The sequence below is a fragment of the Diabrotica virgifera genome, chromosome 5 (assembly GCF_917563875.1).
Source record: "Diabrotica virgifera virgifera chromosome 5, PGI_DIABVI_V3a".
Classification (NCBI taxonomy): Eukaryota; Metazoa; Arthropoda; class Insecta; order Coleoptera; family Chrysomelidae; genus Diabrotica; species Diabrotica virgifera.
Genome location: NC_065447.1, coordinates 40,732,386 through 40,754,867, shown reverse-complemented (window position 1 = coordinate 40,754,867; position 22,482 = coordinate 40,732,386). Strand labels below are relative to the sequence as shown.

General features: G+C 32.7%; 1 long non-coding RNA gene across 1 annotated transcript; it reads right to left on the bottom strand.

Annotated features, from left to right (window-relative positions):
• Positions 1–2,845: 2,845 nt before the first annotated feature.
• Positions 2,846–16,036, bottom strand: LOC126885698 (uncharacterized). Its single transcript, XR_007698432.1, has 2 exons — positions 15,627–16,036; positions 2,846–3,105 (listed from the first exon to the last, which is right to left on the bottom strand). It is a non-coding gene; the product is annotated as an uncharacterized LOC126885698 (long non-coding RNA).
• Positions 16,037–22,482: the final 6,446 nt, after the last annotated feature.

The following is a 22,482-nucleotide window of genomic DNA, read 5'->3' as shown; positions in this document are numbered from 1 at the left end:
CTGGGACGACTTTACTACAAGATAGTTCATTCGATTACATGAAATCAATCCCAACTCAAGAATATCCGTCGCAAAAAAATCATAGCATGTGATCTGTCTTTAAAAAGACAACCAAATGCAACGATGACAGTAAAATTCTCGCGTTAGAGTTTCCATAGTAAATCACGAGGGAAAACCAGGAAAAAAACCTCGTGATACTATCCCGACATCGTAAGTATTTGGTCTTACATTTAATCTACCTTCTAAAAACTAATACCAAATTCTGACTTTAATATGTTTAAATTATAAATAATATTAATATTACATAGATATACAATAAGTAATACTAAAATATAAAATTTGTACTAACTCGATATGTTATTGACTTACTAATCGTGGTATTTTCTTTCTATTGACTTCCTCTTTCAGTATGGGTAACCACATCTTACTGCATTCTACCGAGGAATTTGCGACACAATTGGTTTCATTTAGCATAATTAGAGCCGCTTCTTTGATTTTTCTCTTTTTACTACCTGATTCTTTCAGGACTATACTTGAATCTCTCCACTGAACTCTATGTTCATTATCCCATGCGTGTTGACATATCTGAGATCTATCAAATTCTCTGTTTTTAATATAAGACTGATGTTCACTTATTCTAACGTTTAATGGTCTTGATGTTTCACCTAAATAAAATTGTTCGCATTCACAAGGTATTCTATAAATGCAATTCTTTGTTCTTTCTTGTTCATTGTTAGGTTTAGTTTTAGATAGAATAGATCTCAATGTGTTTGTTGTTTTGAATGTTGTTGAAATGTTGAATTTATTTCCTATCTTTTTAAGTTTCTCGGATAGTCCTTTTATTATATGGTATTGTTATTTTCCTCGTATTATTTCTTGTGAATGTTGTAGGATCCCGTTCTAAGTTGTTCTGTTCCATTCGATCTAATCTTGTCAATTCCTTATTTATAAACGATAAAGGATAATCATTTTTTAATAAAACAGATGTTAACGATTGTTTTTCTTCTAAAAATGAATTTTCGTTAGAACAAGTAATTTTGGCTCTATAATATAAGGATTTAATGATTCAATTTTTAACGTTGATGTTGTGATTTGATTTGTAATTGAGATATCTGTTGGTGTGTGTTGGTTTTCTATACACTTGAGTCTCATATCCAGTATCCTTCTTTGAGACTAAAACATCGAGGAAAGGCAAAGTGTTATTGTATTCCTTTTCCATTGTAAATTTTATTGTCTCTTCTTGATCGTTTATAATATTCAGGAATGTATCCAACAATTCTGATCTATGAGGTCATATTGAAAACACATCATCTACATATCTCCACCATACTGTGGGTTTTAAATTTTGTTTAGAAATGATATTAGTTTCGAAATCCTCCATAAATATATTAGCCAATAATGGAGATAAAGGAGAGCCCATTGCTAGATCAAAATTTTGTCTATAGAATTCATTATTTAGTTGAAAATAGGTATTATTAGTACATAATGTCAATAACTCCATTATAGCTGATACATTTAGTTTTGTCCTAGTTGTCAATGTATTATCATTTTCTAACTTCGTTTTAATTATGTTTAAAGTTTTATCTAATGGCACATTTGTAAATAAACTGTTTATGTCAAAACTTACTAAAATATTATTTGGATTAAATTCAATATTTGTTAATTTGTTTAAAAAATGTTGTGTATTTTTTATAAATGTGTCATTATTATTTGCAAATGGTTTTATAATATTTAATAAAAATTTTGAGAGCTCACTACAAGGAGAATTGATGGTACTACAAATGGGTCTAAGTGGAATATTCGCTTTATGAATTTTCGGTACTCCATAAAAATGTGGTGTCTTACTGTAATGAGGTGTCATTAATTTTCAAAAAAATATATATATATATAGATAGTAAAAAGAGAAAAATCAAAGAAGCGGCTCTAATTATGCTAAATGAAACCAATTGTGTCGCAAATTCCTCGGTAGAATGCAGTAAGATGTGGTTACCCATACTGAAAGAGGAAGTCAATAGAAAGAAAATACCACGATTAGTAAGTCAATAACATATCGAGTTAGTACAAATTTTATATTTTAGTATTACTTATTGTATATCTATGTAATATTAATATTATTTATAATTTAAACATAATAAAATCAGAATTTGGTATTAGTTTTTTGAAGGTAGATTAAATGTAAGACCAAATACTTACGATGTCGGGATAGTATCACGAGGTTTTTTCCTGGTTTTCCCTCGTGATTTACTATGGAATCTCTAACGTGAGAATTTTACTGTCATCGTTGCATTTGGTTGTCTTTTTAAAGACAGATCACATGCTAAGATTTTTATGCTTTTAAAGTCTTCTACTTTAAAATGTATAATATACGTCTGAATTGCCAATATAAATGAGTCAGATTAAATAAATTATTAGAAGAATTTTTTTACTTAGCAACAACATGTTTGTTTTATTTTAATAGTATTTTGTATTTTGACAACGAAACCCGATTTGGGCTTGGAAACGTTAATAAATTCATTTTTTAGTAAAATTGTGGCTTATTTCCCATAAAAAATACGTAATTATAAAAATGCCACAAGGAAATAGCTTCAGAACAATTTTTATGATATCAATGGGAACTTCTTTATTGCACAGAAGATATATTCCATCGTTGAGTCTTACTCTGTCAAATGCTTTCTTTAAGTCAATCAGACATAGAAATGTTCGCCTATTAAACTCTAGTAATTTCTCAGTAATTTGCTTTATGACGAATATTGCATACGTATACGATCTAAAGTCAGATCGAGGAAAGGAAAAGGAAATAGAAAAAGGAGCGAAACGCGCCTCGGAATGGTAAGATAGACTAAGGTGAGAATATTCCTTTTCGTATATTATTTACATATGTACAATATTACATAATTTTACAACTAATTAGTGATTAAGTGAAAAATAAAAACTAGCTAATAAAAAAAATAATAGCTTGATGCCCAAACATCCAATTTTTCTTAAAATTATCAAAGCTGACTTCTTCAACAAAAAGGACGCTGACTGTCATTTTTATATATTGTACAATGCTTAGGTGTTTATACATCTGTAGAATGCAATACACAAATGTAGCATACGATATACCTAAAATAATAAAAATGATTACTACTTAATTATTTTAATTCATTTAATAAAAAATTATAATAAATTGTTTATTATTGTCATTTGTTATCAGGGCAAAGAGAAATTTTAATTTTCAAATACTACAGAGACAGGGTGTTTCATTGGTAAAGTAACATACGTTAACTGTAGAAAGAAGATACTTAGTCGGTCTCAAAAATACCACACTTAATGTTTTATCTATTTTGCCATTTTTTTAATTGGTTCATAACTTTTTGAAAACACTGTATATTTATTTTATATTTGGCACGCAAATATCATTTAAGGCGTACAATAAACTAATTTATTTACAATTGTAAAAAATCCAGGTCCGGCTTAAAAAATATTGGAAAAATATTCCGACCCCAAAACAACACCCTGTACATTAATTTTTTTTTAAAATGGATTTTTCAGTTGAAAAGAGGATAAAAAACTAAATTCAGTGGTATACTTTGAATGTTCGGCAAAATGATTTTTCTGGTGAAATTTGTAATTTGAATTCTGAAATTAAGTGAATTGCGAGAGCTCTAAGTAGAAAAAAATTGAAATACAGCTTACAACTTGTCAACCACACTGTATATTGATTTTATATTTAACACGCGAATATTCTTTTAGGTGTCCAGTCAATTAATTTAATTACAATTTTAAAAAATCCAAGTCCGGATTAAAAAATAATGTATAAATGTTCCAACCCAAAAAACACCTTGTATATTAATTTTTTTTTAATGGATTTTGCATTTGAAAAGAGGATGAAAAACAAGATTAGTGGTATACTTTGAATTTTCGGCAAAATGATTTTTCTGGTAAAAATTTGAATTTGAATTCTGAAATTATGTGAATTGCGAAGCTCAAAGTAAAATAAATTAAAATATGACTTAATTTTAATGAATACCATTATTTAATCTAAATTGGTAAAATATTAACATTTGCACACATAACAATAATTTTTGATGATCCCCTCTCTGGCTCAGTGGTAAGAGCGCCTACCTTTGGATCGAAAGTTCCGAATGGTCGTGAGTTCGAATCTCACCAGGGTCAGAAATTTTTCGTTTATTATAAATTAATAAATGAAAATAGTTTCTGTCCTTGTAGGATCGGTACTCACCGGAGGGACCGCAGACGTTCGGATACAATTAGCGTCTCTTTGCAAAGACAATGACGTCGACTTTGCAATGTAACAAGACACTTACTCAACACACACAGTACACATGACGCTAGGTACCTAACTACAAAAATTTACCGTACCTACGTATAAAAAAAATAATTTTTGATGGTGGTAATTTTGAATAAGTACCTACTTTAGTTTTGAATAGTGATTATGCTGCAAATTTTCGCTTTGTTATAATTTTTAGCTATTTTGTTGATTAAAGTGATGTATTCTTTATTGACCCTTTATTATTTATTCATTATTTAAAGATGAATATTCGCCAAAAACTATTTTTTACACATAATAAAAAAACACTAAAATATTAACATTTTACCAATTTAGATTAAATAATGGTATTAATTAAAATTAGGTCGCATTTTAATTTTTTCTACAAGAGCTCTCGCAATTGACATAAATTCAGAATTCAAATTCAAAATTTTACCAGAAAAATCATTTTGTCGAAAATTCAAAGTATACCACTAATTTTGTTTTTCTACAACCACTATTCAAAGTGCACTTTTCTGCACGGTTTTATGTTAGCAAACTTGATATTTTCTCACAGTATAAGATATTTGACATTAGTGTGCAGAAAAGTGACGTTTCTGTGCCGCAAAGTTCTTTTCTGCACAGTTGACTACCTCATTCTGAGTAACGTTATATTCTGTTTACATCCGTGGACTACCGCATTCTGAGTAACGTTATATTCTGTTTACATCCGTGGTTAAACTTTAGACAAATATATAACCTATAAGACAATTATTATATTTAACTATAGCATAGAAACTAAATTATGGATGTTACAACTGTTTTATTTTACAATTTTATTCTTATTAAACATTTTATAATTATCAAGTAACCAATAAGGATTTAGCAACATGTGCAAGAGACGTCGAATGAAGTAGGTTTTGTGTAAATCCGTGACTGCATAAATATAATGTGTAATAATTGTTTAAATTTAAACAAATTAAGGCAGTGCATTAATTTTTAACTGATTTCTGTGCAATTTATTTAGGTATAAGGAATTTAAATTGATTAGTAGGTATTAATTAAATACAGTTTAAAATTTATCACATAGGTACCTATTATAATTAATCGTCGTTTGGAAATTGTGATTTTTATTTTTAGGAAAAACTGTGCTTGTAGAAAAAGTATAGTGTGAAACACGTGCAGAAAGGTAATTTCTCACTCGTTTGAATTGCGGCACTCGCTTGCGCTCGTACCGCAACTTTTCAAACTCGTGAGAAATTAGTACCTTTCTGCACTTGTTGCACAATATACTATTTTCATCCTCTTTTCAAATGCGAAATCCATTTTAAAGAAAATTAATACACAAGGTGTTTTTCTGGGTCGGAATATTTACACAATATTTTTTTAACCTGACCTGGATTTTTTATAATTGTAAATAAATTAATTGATTGGTCACCTAAAAGAATATTCGCGTGTTAAATATAAAATCAATATACAGTGAGGTTGACAAGTTGTAAGCTGTATTTCAATTTTTTTCTACTTAGAGCTCTCGCAATTCACTTAATTTCCGAATTCAAATTCAAAATTTCACCAGAAAAATCATTTTGCCGAAAATTCAAATGATACCACTGAATTTAGTTTTTCATCCTCTTTTCAACTGAAAAATCCATTTTTAAAAATTTAATGTACAGGGTGTTGTTTTGGGGATCCGGATCTGGATTTTTTACAATTGTAAATAAATTAATTTATTGTAAACCTTAAATGATATTTGCGTGCCAAATATAAAATAAATATACAGTGTGGTTAAAAAGTTATGAACCAATAAATAAAATGGCAAAATAGATAAAACACCCAGCATCTTTGTTATTAATGGAGTAAGATCCATTAAGTATGGTATTTTTGAGATCGCCTAAGTGTCCTCTTTCTACAGTTAACGTATGTTACTTTCCCAATGAAACACCAGGTATGATGCATCTTCTCATACCAGCAAAGTGACTACAGGCTTCCTTGAAGCAGAAGATGTCATTGTTCTGGAGTGGCCTGCTGGCTCACCCGACCTTAACCCTACAGAACATTTGTGTGATATGTTTACCCTTCAATTTTATGTTTCAAGTATCGTCCCCGTTAGTGAAGGTTTGCAACAATTTCGGCAAACCTGATGGGATTTTGTTCTCATTGAGTTCTCCGAAAGTTTTCAACACTCGGTTCTTATTACCAAAGCATACCAGCATACCAAATCAGTTAGCGTCTTGCAGATCATCCAGTGACAAAAACATCAAACATTTTGCTTGAGTTTTACTCTTATAACTAGAGAGCGGAATATATGCAAAATGCATATAGATGCATATATTGCATATTTTCAGACAACAAACACAACATTGCATATTTAAGCTAAACCCGATTTATTTTGCATATTTTAAAAATAAATTATATAAAAGTTTAAAATTTTCCTCTCTTAGTTGGAATTTTATAACTTCGATATGAACGAGCTCGTTATTTACCTATCTATCGCTCATCTGGACTTTCCCATTACTACCTGAATTTAACAATTTTGGGTGTTCCCAGAAAAACATTATTTTATTAGCGTAGCAAGTCGTAGGTACCTACCTGCTTTTAAGGGTCTAATAATTATTTTGTCAGTTTCCGGCCAACATTTGTTTAAAGTAAAGGTTGTATCGTATTTAGTGTTTTTGAAGTGATTGGTATATAATAAATTTAAATATGTCTACCATTCAAAAAAGTGCTTGGATAAAGTGTTTTCCCGAGTTAAAGCTAAGTGGAGACAAAGTATTTTGCAAGGCCTGTTCCAAAATCGTAAGTTACATTCATTTTCACATTTCATTTTTTAAATGAGGAACTGACAAACAAAAGCATCATGTCCCACAAAAGAAATTTTTCTGGAAAGAGTGTTTTTATTCGACAAATTCGCTTCTACTTCTATAAAGACGGACATAGAGAGAAGCATCAAAATACAAAAATCCATCAAATTGTAGACAATTCCGCTTTTGTTCTTCAGCTTAAGTAACGTACTTTGTTCTTTAAGTAACGTACAAATTGCTAAAGAACTTATGTTCATAAAAGTTAATTTTAGTTTTTTACCAGATCTAATAAAGTCATTAGAACAAAGGAATTTACAATTAAGTGATTCTGTTAATCTTGTTAACACTTTTTTGCTCATTGTCAAAAAATTCCCGGCAATACAGGGATTACAATTAGAAATAAATTAAAAAATGTTTTAGAAAAAAATGAGGGCTTCGATTGTTTGAGGAAAGTTGTACGTATTTTTGAAGGCAACTTTTCTGAAGATCTTACGACTTAATATATTGTTTTATTTTTGAGTATTTTTAATATGCATTGGCATATTTAGACAAATTTAGAAAAAATACCTGCATATTTGTAGTAAAAGTAATGCATATATATGCGCATATTTTAGGAATGTTGTGTTGCATATATTCCGCTCTCTAGTTATCAGGCATCTACAGTATGAGCATTGTGGTGGTAGCTCTTTGGTTATTAAGTACTTAAGGGTTAATGTTGTATGCCCAAACCCCATAAATTATAATGAAAGTGTTTATTTTTATGTCGTTTATTATTATTTTTATATCGAAATAATTTATTTAAACAAATAAAACGTTTTCCTTGAATATCTCCAAACTAACTTAATGTCAATTGGCTCCTTGTTGCATAACGGGGTCCAACTATGGAAAAAACGAAAATTATTACCAATCTCATCCCCAATAAGCTAATAGGAATCAAGAAGTTGCACATGGAACTTATGGAAAAATATGTTTATTTGGGTCATGAAATAAGGTTAACGCGAGACAACCAAACATGCGAGTTGCTCAGAAGAATAATGTGGATAAAAAAAAAGAAAGAAAAAAAAAGAAAAAAAAAATCATTTTCGTTTTGATTCAATTCGAGTCTCTTGCCATCCTCTGACACCGTGTTTCGTGGTCTACCCCTTTTCAAAGAGGCTATGCAAGTAGACTGAATTGAATCATAACGAAACGAAGAAGAACTGCATATATTAAAATATTTGCAGCAGAGTGTGGTTAGACTGTCCTCTAACGGGGAATGACGAAATGAGTAAAAATAAATTTCGACCAAGAGTCAGTAATCTGTTAACCGAGATACAATAGTACCAAGCGGCGCCGCTAGGAGAACGCTCCAACAATGCGTCTCAGATTACTTTAACGAAACTTGGCCATTTTGTACTCTAAACCGAGTAGGTATGAAAAAGAAAAAAATAATCGTTTTCATTTTGATTCAATTCGAGTCTCTTGCCATCCTCTGACACCGTGTTTCGGGGTCTACCCCTTTTCAAAGAGGCTATGCAAGTAGACTGAATTGAATCATAACGAAACGAAGAAGAACTGCATATATTAAAATATTTGCAGCAAAGTGTGGTTAGACTGTTCTCTACTTGCATAGCCTCTTTGAAAAGGGGTAGACCCCGAAACACGGTGTTAGAGTATGGCAAGAGACTCGAATTGAATCAAAACGAAAACGATTATTTTTTTTTTCTTTTTCATACCTTACTCGGTTTAGAGTACAAAATGACCACGTTTCGTTAAAGTAATCTGAGACGCATTGTTGCCGCTTGGTACTATTGTATCTCGATTAACAGATTACTGACTCTTGGTCGAAATTTATTTTTACTCATTTAATAATATGGATCTCGCGTATGAAAAAAAGTTGATTATTAGCAAGCTGAAAATTGGTTAATAGCTTAAGGGTGTCTAGTCGGACAAACTTTGATGTATGGGAACACTAGAACAGGGGAAGTTTTAATTGTGGAACAGTTTAAAAATTTGGAACTTCAGACCACGAAAACGTCCCATGGATTTTTTCAGATAGAACTTCCAATTAATTTGTTACCCTTTCATTAAACTCTCATGCAAAAATCAGACTGCTATTTGTCACCTGTCATAATTCCTGTCATTTGAAATGTTCTACGTGTTCCACTCATTAAAATGCCCAGTTGGTAATAACCAGCAGTCTGATTTTTGCAGGACAGTTTAATGAAAGGGTAACAAATTATTTGGAAGTTCTGTCCGACGTTTTCGTAGTCTAAAGTTCCACATTTTTAACCTGTTCCACAATTAAAACTTCTCCTGTTCTAGTGTTCTCATACATCAAAGTTTGTCCGACTAGACACCCTTAAGCTATTAAAAAATTTTCAGCTTGCTATTAATCAACTTTTTTTTCATATGCGGAATCCAGACCTATAAGTTTAGGCTGGGCTGCATTCCGAAAAATGAGAGACGTGTTTAAAATGAATATATCAATCCATTTAAAGAGGAAAGCTTCTAACCAGCGCGTTCTACCAGTCCTCACATACGGAGAAGGAACCTGCAAACCAGTCCTCACAAAAACATTAGCTGAAAATTAAGAAGGACACAACGACAGACGGAGGGATCAATGCTTGGAATAAGCTTAAGAAATAGAGTAAGAAACGAGCATGATACTACGACAACCAGAGATAAAGCCACTTCGAGAACAACTTTTAACCGGTGCGCGCATGACGTCAGCGCCCGACAAACTTATACGGAGACTTATGGGAAAGCATAGAGTTTTATACGGTTTTATACATTCTCGTGTTATTAAATAACTGAAATTGCCGTTCGTATGTTCTGTTACACTGTTTAATTTGTACTTTGATGAATTATTATAATCATACCAGTAAAATAATACAATATATTATGTAGATACTGTACTAAAAAACGTAATAGTTTTTTCACTGCAAAAATTTAAGAAGTTCCTTGACATGCAGAAAACTTTAAATAAACCGCGTCAAATAAAAGATGGTTTGTTAACAAATAATAAAAAAACTAAAGTTTCAAAAAGTATTAAAATTACCAAAACAAAATTAAGTAGATAGATTTAGATAGATTTAAAGAGGTGGCCGTTTAGCCTATTCCACTGCTACCTTTTCAGATCTATTGTGGTCCTCTAATTCTAGATTACATTCGTTAGTCTGGCCCTTTTTAAAAGGTCCAATAAGCCCCAATTCTCACCGCACATTCTTCTACATTTGCCCAAGAACATAGCAGCTTTCTGTGTGGTTTTAAGGATGTGAATATTCCATTTCAGCCTATAATCAGTATAAACCCCAAGGAATTTTTTTTTTCAAATGAAATCTCTGTTCCTCCCAGCACCGGTAGTTTTACGCCTTGTAATGCTGTCCTTTTGGTGCAGTTGGCGATTTGTTTTTTGAGAATTGACTATCAGCCTCTCTTATTTAAACCGGTCGTCAACTATATTTGGGGCTGCTTACATTCTCCCAGACACCAGCTGGGCAAACCTGCCCCTGATGACGATTGATATATCGTCAGTGTATCCTAGACAAAAAGGTCTTCTGTGGAGAGATTTTTGAGATCATCTACCAAGGTTGCTCAAAGTAGAGGTGACAGAACTCCTTGTGGACAGCCTCCACCTACTCTTGCTTTGATGGTTGCTTTAACTTGAGTTAATATTACTATCCTATCCTCCAGGTATAACTTTATCTATCTGCATATTACTGCAATGATTGTTTATCGACTCTCTATGTAGTCTATATCCGCTAAGTTTAGTTTCAACAGAGCCACTACGAGAAGGGTGCAATCAAAGATTACACACCCTCAATCAATGTTGAGAGTACCCAGCTGTCTTGGGATGGTTTAAGGAGGTGCAAAGTCCTAAGACTCTCCAAGCAAAACTCATCCCCTTAGATTAGTTCTTTTCCCGCTCAGCTTTACGCCGACTAGAAAAAAAGCACATCCCTCGGCCCAAAAAAAAACAAAACAAAAGAAAACAACAAAAAAACAAAACAAAAACAAAAAAACAATATTATATTTGATTCATTTTACTTAACGATTTTTGTTTTTTTTTTATATTTTAGACTTTTCTTTCAACTTTTGGTTCAAAAATCGCATTCGAAAATACATCCGACATCTAAAAAATAGTTTTTTTTTACATCACCAGATATTTTAACATGAACTGATCTTTCCAATAAAGATTTTTGATAATTTTTGATGCCAACTTTAATAGTGCCTCCATTGAATTGGCAACAAATATTTTCTAGTTCACGACAGTTCGTAAGTAATATTTCTGAAGGCTTCACTAAACCCCCTTCTGAGAGATGATTTACTCACGAGGAAGAAGTGTTACTATTTGTAGAACTGCCCAAACTCTCTTCATGTCGTTGCTTGAAAGTTATGAAATCAGCTAAATTTTCTATTCCATCATGATACAACTCTTCCATTTCAAAATCTGTTTGATGGTTTTCATTTTCTGAAGTTACTGGAAGATTTAATTGACAAAAGAGTGGTTCGGTTATCATCACTGAATCTACTACGTCATTGTTGTATCAATCAAGATTCAAAGAGCTTACTTCTTTCGTGTTTTGAAGCGACATGTTTGTTGTTTCTGGTAGGTTACTTACATTAGCTGAGAGTGAAATAACTTGATCGTTCCGACCCATAATAAAATTACGAAGACGGTATTTAAATTGCAAAAGAAACGGATGATCATGTAAACCTCCAATCGCACGCATTACTGAGAATAGTCCTCCTAAGCAATCTTGATTTAAATTATATGTTGTTATATAATTGATGTTGAAATCTTTTTTTAAATCTAGAAAGAGTAGTCGCAAAGATATAATACTATTAATAGTACCACCACGCTGAAAGGGCAGTAATGACTATTTTTAATTATATTTAAAAATTTTATCCCGAAAATATAGCTTTATGCTTTCCGAAAACTTTCGCAAACTGCATAAAAATAACAAACCCAAGTTAGAAATCGAACATTTGGCCGAGCGTTTGTCGGTCAGTGACGTAGGCTTAGAAGAGAGAGACAGAGAGAGAGAGACAGGCGAAACGAGGAAGTTTGTAGACGAACCGGAGTGGAAGATATTATCGAACGTATTACAAGACAAAAATAGAAATGGGCGGGACATATTGCAAGAATAGAAGACGACATATAGACGAAGAAATTGCTTGAGTGGAGACGATGGGCAGTCAAGTGAAGCCGAGGAAGACTCCCAACGCGATGAACCGACGACCTCAAAAGAATTGTTAATAATTGGATAGCAGAAACGCAGAACACAAGGAGATGGAAATATCTGGAGTAGGCCTATATTCAACAATGGACAAATCATGTCTGATTGATGATGATGATGATGATGAACCATCAGAAGTAAGAAAAGCCCTAAAGGCAAGAAAATGAGATCAGGACGATAATAATTATTATCCTTACGTGGACCATGATGGACCAAGGCGTGACTTAAGATGGAAGTATCTGATCGTATACAAGAGCATATTATGAAGACAAGGAATAATGGATAATTGACAGATAGATAACAATATCGTACTTCTTTAGTGGAACTCTGTTTACATCGAACATTAATGGACTAGATTATAGGATTAAATTGATATATTTTGAGTTAAAAATATTTATCTTTGGGTTAAAAGTAAAATAGAATTGTTTGGTTATATGTTAATAATTTTTGAAAGCAGAAGCGTATTCACACCTATAACGATCAACTTGATACCAGGGAAGGCCAAACAAAGATATATAAAAGAGCCAAAGAGAGAGCAAAAAAGCAAAAATTTTATTCAGATTAGATGTATCCGCGATGAAGATAATAAAATACTAATTAACGAAAAGGATGTCAAAAAGAGATGGAGAAAGAACTTTGACAGTTTATTAAATGAAAAATTTGACAGGCAGCCTGTGGAGTTAACGGAGATAGTAACAGCAATGGTCACCAAAATAACAAACGTGGAAGTGGCTCAAGCGCTTCAAAAAATAAAGAAAAGAAAATCAGTCGGACCAGATGATATTCCTGGGGAAGTATGGAGAGCATTGGGAAAAACAAGAACAAGTTGGCTAGCGGGTTTATTTAATAGAATTATGGAAGTTGGACATATTCCAGGCGAATGGAGAAGAAGTATATCAGTACCCGTTTACAAAAACAAGGGAGATATACAACAATGTACAAACTACAGGGCTATAAATCTCCTTAGTCACACCATGAAAATATGGGAGAGAGTAATAGACGGATAAGCGAAGAAACCGAAATATCCGATAATCAATTTGGATTTATGCAGGGCAGATCAATAAGAGATGCAATTTTCATTATATAGTGTGGTATAACTAGACCCAAACCCAGACATCCAAAGTGAAAGTTACCCTCCAACACCAAATTGTTCTATACATATTGTTCTATACATACTGTTCGGAAAAAAGTCACACGTCGGGTTTGGGGGGGAGAGGGGAGAAATCCGTATATTCGTAGTTTTTTACGTTTTTCGTAAATATTTAACATGATCAACCTTCTATAAAAAATGTTCTACATTAAATTTCAAATAAAAAAGGTCCTATGCATAATCCTTCTAAAATGAATGGTTCCAAAGTTACGGAGGTAGTATAGTATAATTGGTCCAAAAAAAGGCCTAACCCAAACATCCAAAATAAAAGTTTTCCTCCAACACCAAATTGTTCTATATGGTCAACATATTGTTCAGTAAAAAGTTACACCATTTTCAGCGTCAGGTTTGGGGGGAGATGGGGGAGAAGTCGGTAAATTAGTAGTTTTTTATAGGTTTTTCGTCAATATTTCTAAAACTATGCTTTAGCGTAAACTTTCTATACAAAATGTTCTATAAAAAAATGTTCTACATAAAATTTAGAACAAAAAAGATCCTAAACATAATTGTTATAAAATCAACGGTTCCAGAGTTACGGAGGGTGAAAAGTGGAGGTTTTCGATACTTTATATATATTTTTGGGCAATTTATAATATTATTACTGATGAAAGAAATTTTCTTTAACAGGATTGTGTTTTGTAAATAAAATTTGCTCTTTCAGTGGCCGATGGTATGTTAGTTATAAGTCCTTGAAGAAACGTCAACCTCACCATCCAAAATCATCATCAATTGCCCAAAAAATATAAAAAGTATCGAAAACTTCCACATTTCACCCTCCGTAACTCTGGAACCGTTGATATTATAACAATTATGTATAGGACCTTTTTGTTTTAAATTTTATGTAGAACATTTTTGTATAGAACATTGTTTACGCTAAAGCATAGTTTTAGAAATATTGACGAAAAACGTAAAAAACTACTAATTTACCGACTTCTTCCCCATCTCCCCCCCCCCAAACCGGACGCTCAAAATGGTGTAACTTTTTACTGAACAATATGTCGACCATATAGAACAATTTGGTGTTGGAGGATAACTTTCACTTTGGATGTCTGGGTTATGCCATCTTTTGGATCAATTGTATTATACTAATAAGGCAATTGATGGAAAAACAAAGGAATAAAGAAACAAACGCTCATATGGTATTCATTGATCTTGAGAAAGCATATGATGGAGTTCCTCGAGAGATTCTGTGGTGGGCACGCAATAAGAAAGGAGTCCCTGGTGAATATGTAAATATTGTGAGAGATAAGAATGAGGGAGTAACGACTAGTGTTAGGACAGGGGCGGGAGAGACTGATAAATTTCGTGTGAAAGTAGGATTGCACCAAGGCTGGGTGCTTAGTCCTTATTATTTATTCTCATTAGTTTTGGACCAGATAACATCGAAACTACAGGGTAATATTCCATGGTGCTTAATGTATGCTGGATGATGTAGTGTTAGTAGGAAATAGTGAAAGAGACTTAGAACAAAATCTGGAACTGTGGAGACAGCTCTGGAGGAAAAAAGTTTAAAACTTAGTAGGGCAAAAACAGAGTATTTGGAATGTTCATTTAAAGATGGAGGTACTACAAATAAAATGGTATCTTTGGGTGGTGAAATGATTGTGAAAAGCAATACATAGTTTTAAATATCTAAGACCGGTATTACAGAGTAATGGAGATATAGATGGAGATGCATGCAGTAGAATTAGGGCTGGATGGATGAAGTGGAAGGAAGCGAGAGGTGTGTTGTGTGACAGAAAAACTCCAGTGAATCTGAACGGAAAATTCAATAAAACAACCACAAGACCGGCTATGATGTACGGAACTGAATGTTGGGCAGTGAAAAAGAAAGAGGAACAACGAATGCATGTGGCGGAAATGAGAATGCTTAGATGGATGAGTGTATATTCGGGGAAGTCTAGGTGTGGCACCAATTGATGCCAAAATGAGAGAGCATAGGTCATGTTCAACGTCGAGATGTTAATCACCTAATACGAAGAATTGCTGAAGTGCAAATTCCTGGAAGGAGTAGGAGAGGAAGATCAAAGGAGATCTGGGGGAGATGATTAGAGAGGACATGTTGGTACAGGGGATTAATATTGATATGACCCAAGATAGAATTGTATGGAGAAATGTAATTAGTGAAGCCGACCACCCCGCATAGGGATAATGCAAAGAGAATGATGATGTTAATAATTTTTGAGTTATAGTTTACTTACCACAAATAGTAGTGCACGATTTTGATAAACAATTCCGTAACACCTAAATGTAAGTGGGTTTTTTGTCTGTAGCAGAAACATTAGCAATAAAATGCGATTACTTCTGTCCCATTGAAACCATTTGAACCTTGTGGCGTTCATGTATACAGCTTCTGACTAGAATTTAGTAAGTTGTACAGAATTTAATTATTACAATTTTTACCTTTTGTAAAATACTTACACAAATTTTGATTACAAACCTGGAATGATATTTTAATAATAATATGAGTCGTATTAGTAAATGATAATTTAACATTGACAACTACAGCTGATTTCAATCCATCCTTGGCTTATAAGCTTTCATTCGACGTCCTATTCGTCATTTTATTTGTTTTAATAACGGAGGAGGTATATTCGCGGACAGATGGACAGAGTGGCATGAAACCGGCAGTATATATTTGTTCTCGTCTTGCTTAAGCACGTCGAATAATATATAGTTTGTACTATTTAATAATATATTATATATTACCAGAGAACGGCAGTTCTCGCCAGTGGCGCACACCCAAACCTTCCTACATGCGACACTATATAATATACACGAAATTTTCGATTTTCTAAATCTGACTGAATTTAAAATTGTACCAACCCCCACCTTAAAGTGCAGAAAAAGACTCACCCATTCATATATCAACTATCCATTTTGGTGCAAGGGTGTGGATTTTACGGCCCTTCCTATAGCCAGCTATAGTACTTGGTAAGTACAAAACGGCATATTTTTTGGGAGTATATATCTTCGGATCAAGCAGAGATAGGAGAACCGCAAATACATAATATCAATAGTGTTGACTTAAGCTTTTAAATGGTCTCCAAGCTGTCAAGATCAGACATACACACGGCTCAGTATAGCCGAGAAACTGAAAAACTAAACTTTGAAAATTTTGGTTTTTCGACAATTACTCAAAATTTCAACTTACAAATTGTGCTAATAACTGAGCGTTTGTAGAAGGACTCTAGACGAATCTAACGGTGTATACCTCATATTCGGGAAAGTTCGAATTTTTAAGTTATAGGCTTCTTAAATATGATCAAATCTATTTCCTATGGGAAAAACGGTTTCTCAAGCTCAATAATTCCTGTAATAGCTTCAGTTATCATACTTGACCTTAGATCCGTCAGATGCTACTGGTCAATACGTTTTAAAATCATGTTTACTGATCAAAATCGGTTAAGCCGTTTAGAAGTTATTAACCTTTAACTACACGCGCTGGCGTATTTTGTACGCCAGATATAAGAATTCTACTGCAAATATATTTTAAAATTTAATTTTTGACCTTGTTTATCTCTCTAACCTATCACTGGAATGTGCTTTACAATTTGGTTTTAGTTTCGTTATAATCGGCGTTCTGGGAAGATCGTAATTTAGAGTTTATTATTTGTTTTTTCCGGTGGTGGACAATGTACGTCACGATTATATTAATATAAATAGTAATATAAGTACATGTTTCAATTGTTTTTTAGTCATTATGGCACAAAATATATTTTTCTTTATAAACAAAACTTTTTTTCCTGCAAAAAATCACATTTCAAAAAAAAATTTATTAGTAATTTTATTTATCATGGAATCCAGTTATTCCATGATTCCAGTTTTAAATCCCAATTGGAGCACTGAGAAGGAACTTAAAGTATTCATTGATGCCGAATAAGGTTTATAACAAACAACTAAGTGTATTTTTTCAAAAAAAAAATAAACTAATCCGCTGTTTTTAAGTGTATTTTCTTGTGGCGTATAAAGTACGCCACGCGTGTAGTTATATTATAACTTGATGCGCTGGTAGTTAAAGGTTAAACTACAAAAGTATAATCCAATTAACGATCCTTCCCGAAATGGTTTATGTAGTTGTAGTGGTTACGACGCTAAATTTGATCTGGCAATGGGCGATCCGACTTCATTTACCGGCTATCTCAATATTTTTTTTCAATCTATTTCGAATAGAAAAAAATCTAATGTGCATTCGATGGACACTAAATCATTTGGGGGATAATGCAACAAAGGTGACCATTTATAAAGCCTAACGTGTAATAGAGGAACATTTCATTTAACTTTATACATTTAATTTATAGATAACTTTGAAAAACTCCTGATACAAGAATAAAAAACCGCTAAACGCCGTAAAAATGAGTGGCGCATACAATATTCCAGCTACAAAAGATCTGCTATGAATATTACGTGGCGAGAAAATGTATTTTCATTTTGATTCAAAATAAAATTCTAGTTTTATTTTAAAAGATTTTTCCATGATATTTGCTAAATTTGAAGCAAACGCGCCACAAGAGTTTCAAAATTCAAACTGTATCAAAGTTACTCTTTTGTGGCGCGTTTACTTTAAATTTAGCAAATATTATGGAAAAATCTTTTAAAATAAAACTAGAATTTTGTTTTGCATCAAAATGAAAATACATTTTCGCGCCACGTAATATTCATATCAGATCTTTTGTAGATGGAATATTGTATGCGCCACTCATTTTTACGGCGTTTAGCGGTTTTTTATTCTTGTCTTGTATATGTTACAGTTCAAGTTGATTATCCAGTTGGAGTTGACTTTTCCTAGTTCATGTCGACTCAAACGGCTGGTTTTAGTAAAAGTTGATTATAAATATAAAATGAAGGTTTTTATTCAACATTTACTAGTAAAAGTAGACTCCAACTAGTTAAAGTATACTCTTCCCAATGCCATTTAGTAAAAGTTGATTCATACAAACAACCGATTCTAGAAATTAAATGTTACTGTATATTATGTTCAAATCGTGATATTTATAGTCCAGGCTGTATCGCCGCCCCCGTTAGGTAAATTATTCCAGTTCGATTTTTTTGCACAAACTTACTCAAAAAGAGGTCCTTATAACGAATCCACAATGTGTCAGGTGGTACCGTAATCGAAAAATTGTTTAAACAATTTTTTTAAACAAATTCACAAAAAAAAATTCTCTTCGGACATTTTTTTTACATCATTAATTTGGGTCATTCGGAGCAAAAGAGGTCTTTTGTGATTTTTCTGTAAAATTTATTGTTCTCGAGTTATACGTGATTTAAAATTTGAAAAATGCGAAAATGACCATTTTCAAGGCTTAATAACTCAGTTAAAAATTATAATTATGAAAGTCCGAAAGTCACCAAATCAAATTTTAGCGACCCCCCTACAAGGTACTGAAGAAATATATGTCATTATTGTATTACTAAGCTGTTATTTTTAATTATTAAAAATGAGCGCTAGGAGCGTAAGCGCATTGAGGCGGCTGTCAATTTTAGTGCGACTGAGATGCACCATTGGACGGTCGGAATGGAGGATCTTCTCGCACTCACATTGACGGCCGCCTCAATACGCTTTTAGCGCTCATTGTTGATAATTAAAAATAACAGCTTAGTAATAAAATAATGACAAAAATTTCTTCATGATCTTGTAGGGGGCTTTAAACTTTGATTAGGTGACTTTCTGACTTTCATAATAATAGTTTTTAATCGAGTTATTAAGCCTTAAACATGGTCATTTCGTAGTTTTAAATCGCATATAACTCGAAAACTATCAGTGTTATAGAAAAATCACATGAGACCTTTTTTGCTCCGAATGACCAAAATAATCTAAAAAAATTTGTCCGGAGTGAAATAGTTATTTATAAAACAGTTCGTGAAGTATGCTTTTTGCGCACGCACGCGATGTTTAGAGCACGAGGGAGCCGATTGCTATACATCGCCAAGTGCGCAAAAAGTGCTTCACGCACAGTTTCATACAACATTTTATTCACCAAAAAACAAATAAAAAAACTGCAACTCTTCGTCACTGGAATACATTCCTATTTTACAATTTTTTAGAACTTTGACATTTAAAAATTCAAACTTCTGTCAAAACACAAAACTGTCAAAACTTTTTTTGTAATTTATTGCTCACATGTCATCACCATGACAAGGCGAAAGGTAAGGATATTTGATTATATGAAAGTGTGCTAAAAAACAGTGCGAAAAAGTAAATCCCATTGAAAATACATTATTACTTCAGGCACACTTTAAACCCTTCATGTACTGCTATCTATATTTACAATTTTCACACAATAAAAACTTATACATAATATGAGGTACAGTAGATAAGAATTATTTTTGTGAATTTGGTTAACAAAAATTGGTTAAACAATTTTTCGACCGCGGCACCACCTGACACTGTGTATTTGTTATAAGGATGTATTTGTTTGAGTAAGTTTGTGCAAAAAAATCGAATCAGAATAATTTACCTTACGAGGCCGACGTTACAGCCTGGACTAAAAAGTAGTTGAAACGGTCAAAACAAAGAGACGCACACTCATCAAAAATGCACGTGAGATTATACTCGTATAAATTGTATTTTACTACTTCTACTAACTTTACTTTTACTAACAAGAGATAGGAAAAGTCAACTTCAACTTGTAAAAGTTGATTTAAATTTTTCAAATCAACTTTACTGCTCGTTTCAGTTGGAGTTGACTCGAACTAGGAAAAGTCAACTCTAACTGAGAATCAACTTGAACTGTAACATATACAAAAAGACCCGTACAAGGAAGACCAAGGTCAACAAACACCATGGAAGATCGGTTTCTTAGACTTATAGCGCTTCGACAGCTGACAGTTACTGCTACAGCTATGACAAGGACACTAGCAGATGTTCATGGTACCTTAGTTCCACCTGACACCGTACGTTGAACAATAGAAGAACCAAACGTATCGTCTTAGTTCCTGTTACAGGACAGGTCCTCCATTGGACGCAGCTCATTGGAGACAACGCTTGGAATTCTGTCGATCTCGTGCTTCTGTTGATTGAGATATTGAGGATTGAAGAATCGTCCTGTTTACAGACGAATAATAATGCCAGAAAGGATGAGAGCTGTTATTCGAGCTCTAGGAAGAAATAATTGATTTTATTATCCATATTTTAGAAATACACTCACCGGCACAAAATTCCGCCACCCAAAATTTTTGATGTTTGACAATCAATAACTTTATTATTTGTATTCCGATTTTCAAGATTCTTGCATCATTTGATAGGTACATGTATTGATGTCGCTTGTTAGTATTCCGGTAACAAAAATTTTTTGCTTAGATGGTATTATACGTCGGTGAATGGAAGCGTTGTTATTTTCTCCTAACTTTAAAACATTCTGTGAAAAAAATGGAGGGCTGATTTTGTTTCATACTCTTTTTGTATTATTCTGGAGGTATCACAGAGGTTTTGTTTTTTGAATTATCCGAATATCTCTTTTCTTGTAAGGGCTGTAAATAAAAATATTGCTTTGAAGGTTTATTTAATTAAAAATATCAAACGCGCCAAAATTAATAAAACAAAACAAAATTAACAACAAAACAATTCAATAGCGGGCATGTCCACCTCTTGCAGCAACGACTTCTCGTAATCTGTTTGGCATCGAAAAAATATGTGTTATCTTTGCCTGGGGAATAGCCCGATATTCCTCTACCAGGGCCATAACTGTACCAAATTTTCTGGAGGCCTAGGATGACGGCAAATACCTTTTTTTATTCATCCCATAAATGCTAAATAGGATTGAGATCTAGGCTGCATGCGGGCCACTCTAATCTTATCAATCCAACCTCTTTTTTATGAGTCAATCAGTGTTTTTATTTACAAAAAACGGTACAGCTCTTACAAGAAAAAAGATATTCGGATAATTCAAAAAACAAAATGTTGGCGATGCCTCCGAGATAATATGATAGGACTATGAAACAAAATCAGCTATTCCAATTTTCCACAGAATTTTTTAAAATTAGGAGAAAATACAACGCTTTTTTCACCCCTGTATAATGTCATGCAAGCAAAATTTTTTTATTACCGGAATAATACTAAACAATACCAATACATGTACCTACAAACTGGTGCAAGAATCTTAAAAATCGGAGTACAAATAATACAGTTATAAATTGTCAAACTTAATCAAAAATTTTGGGTGGCGGAATTTTGTGCCGGTGAGTGTATTTTAAGATTTGAATTTGAAAAATGTGTTAAGTAATCGAAAATAAAAAAAATTGTAAATTTTTATTTTTTGTTACATTGTAAATTGAGACATGTAGTTACTAGAAACAAAGAACTTATACTTATAGTAATACAATTATTCTGGAGAATTTCTAACCTTTAGATTTCAAAACCGATTCTGTATACCTACTAACCAGGTTCGAAAATTGGCTAGAAAATTTAAACCAAATGTAACAAAATTCAGCTTGGCAACATTGTGTGATTACCAATTCTTCTCGGATAACAACAAAACCGCAATTTAGTCCAGAAAAATTAATATACTTTTTTACCAACAAAAATTAGATGTTTTAACCAAATAATTAGCCCAGTAAATGAACGCGAAATTCGGCGATACCGTGTAATTTTCAGGGGCAACTCCGAATTGCATGAAAATTTGGATTTAGGTTCTACTTACTCTCCAGTTCAAAGTTGAAATTGTGCCGTTGGTTGCTTTTACTTGGGGGGTGACAGTCACCCCTTCTCGGGGGTGAAAAAACATACGTTCAAGATAAGACCGGAAATAAATAAATTGACTGATTTTAAGCAACTTTTGTTCTATAGAGAGTTTTTTACTTAAGTCAATACTTTTCCAGTTATTTGCCATTGAAAATGTTGATTTTTCGACAAAAAAACTACGTTTTCAGACGGTTTTTCGCAAATAACTCAAAAAGTAAATATTTTATCGAAAAAAACATTCTTAGTAAAAGTGTAGCTTATAAAAAACCCAAAAAAACGGTGTATCAGTAAAGTCTATGAATCAAATAAAAACAAAGTTGTAGTTCATGAAAAATACGTTCTTATTGGTCTAATTCCAAATCGAATATTTCAAG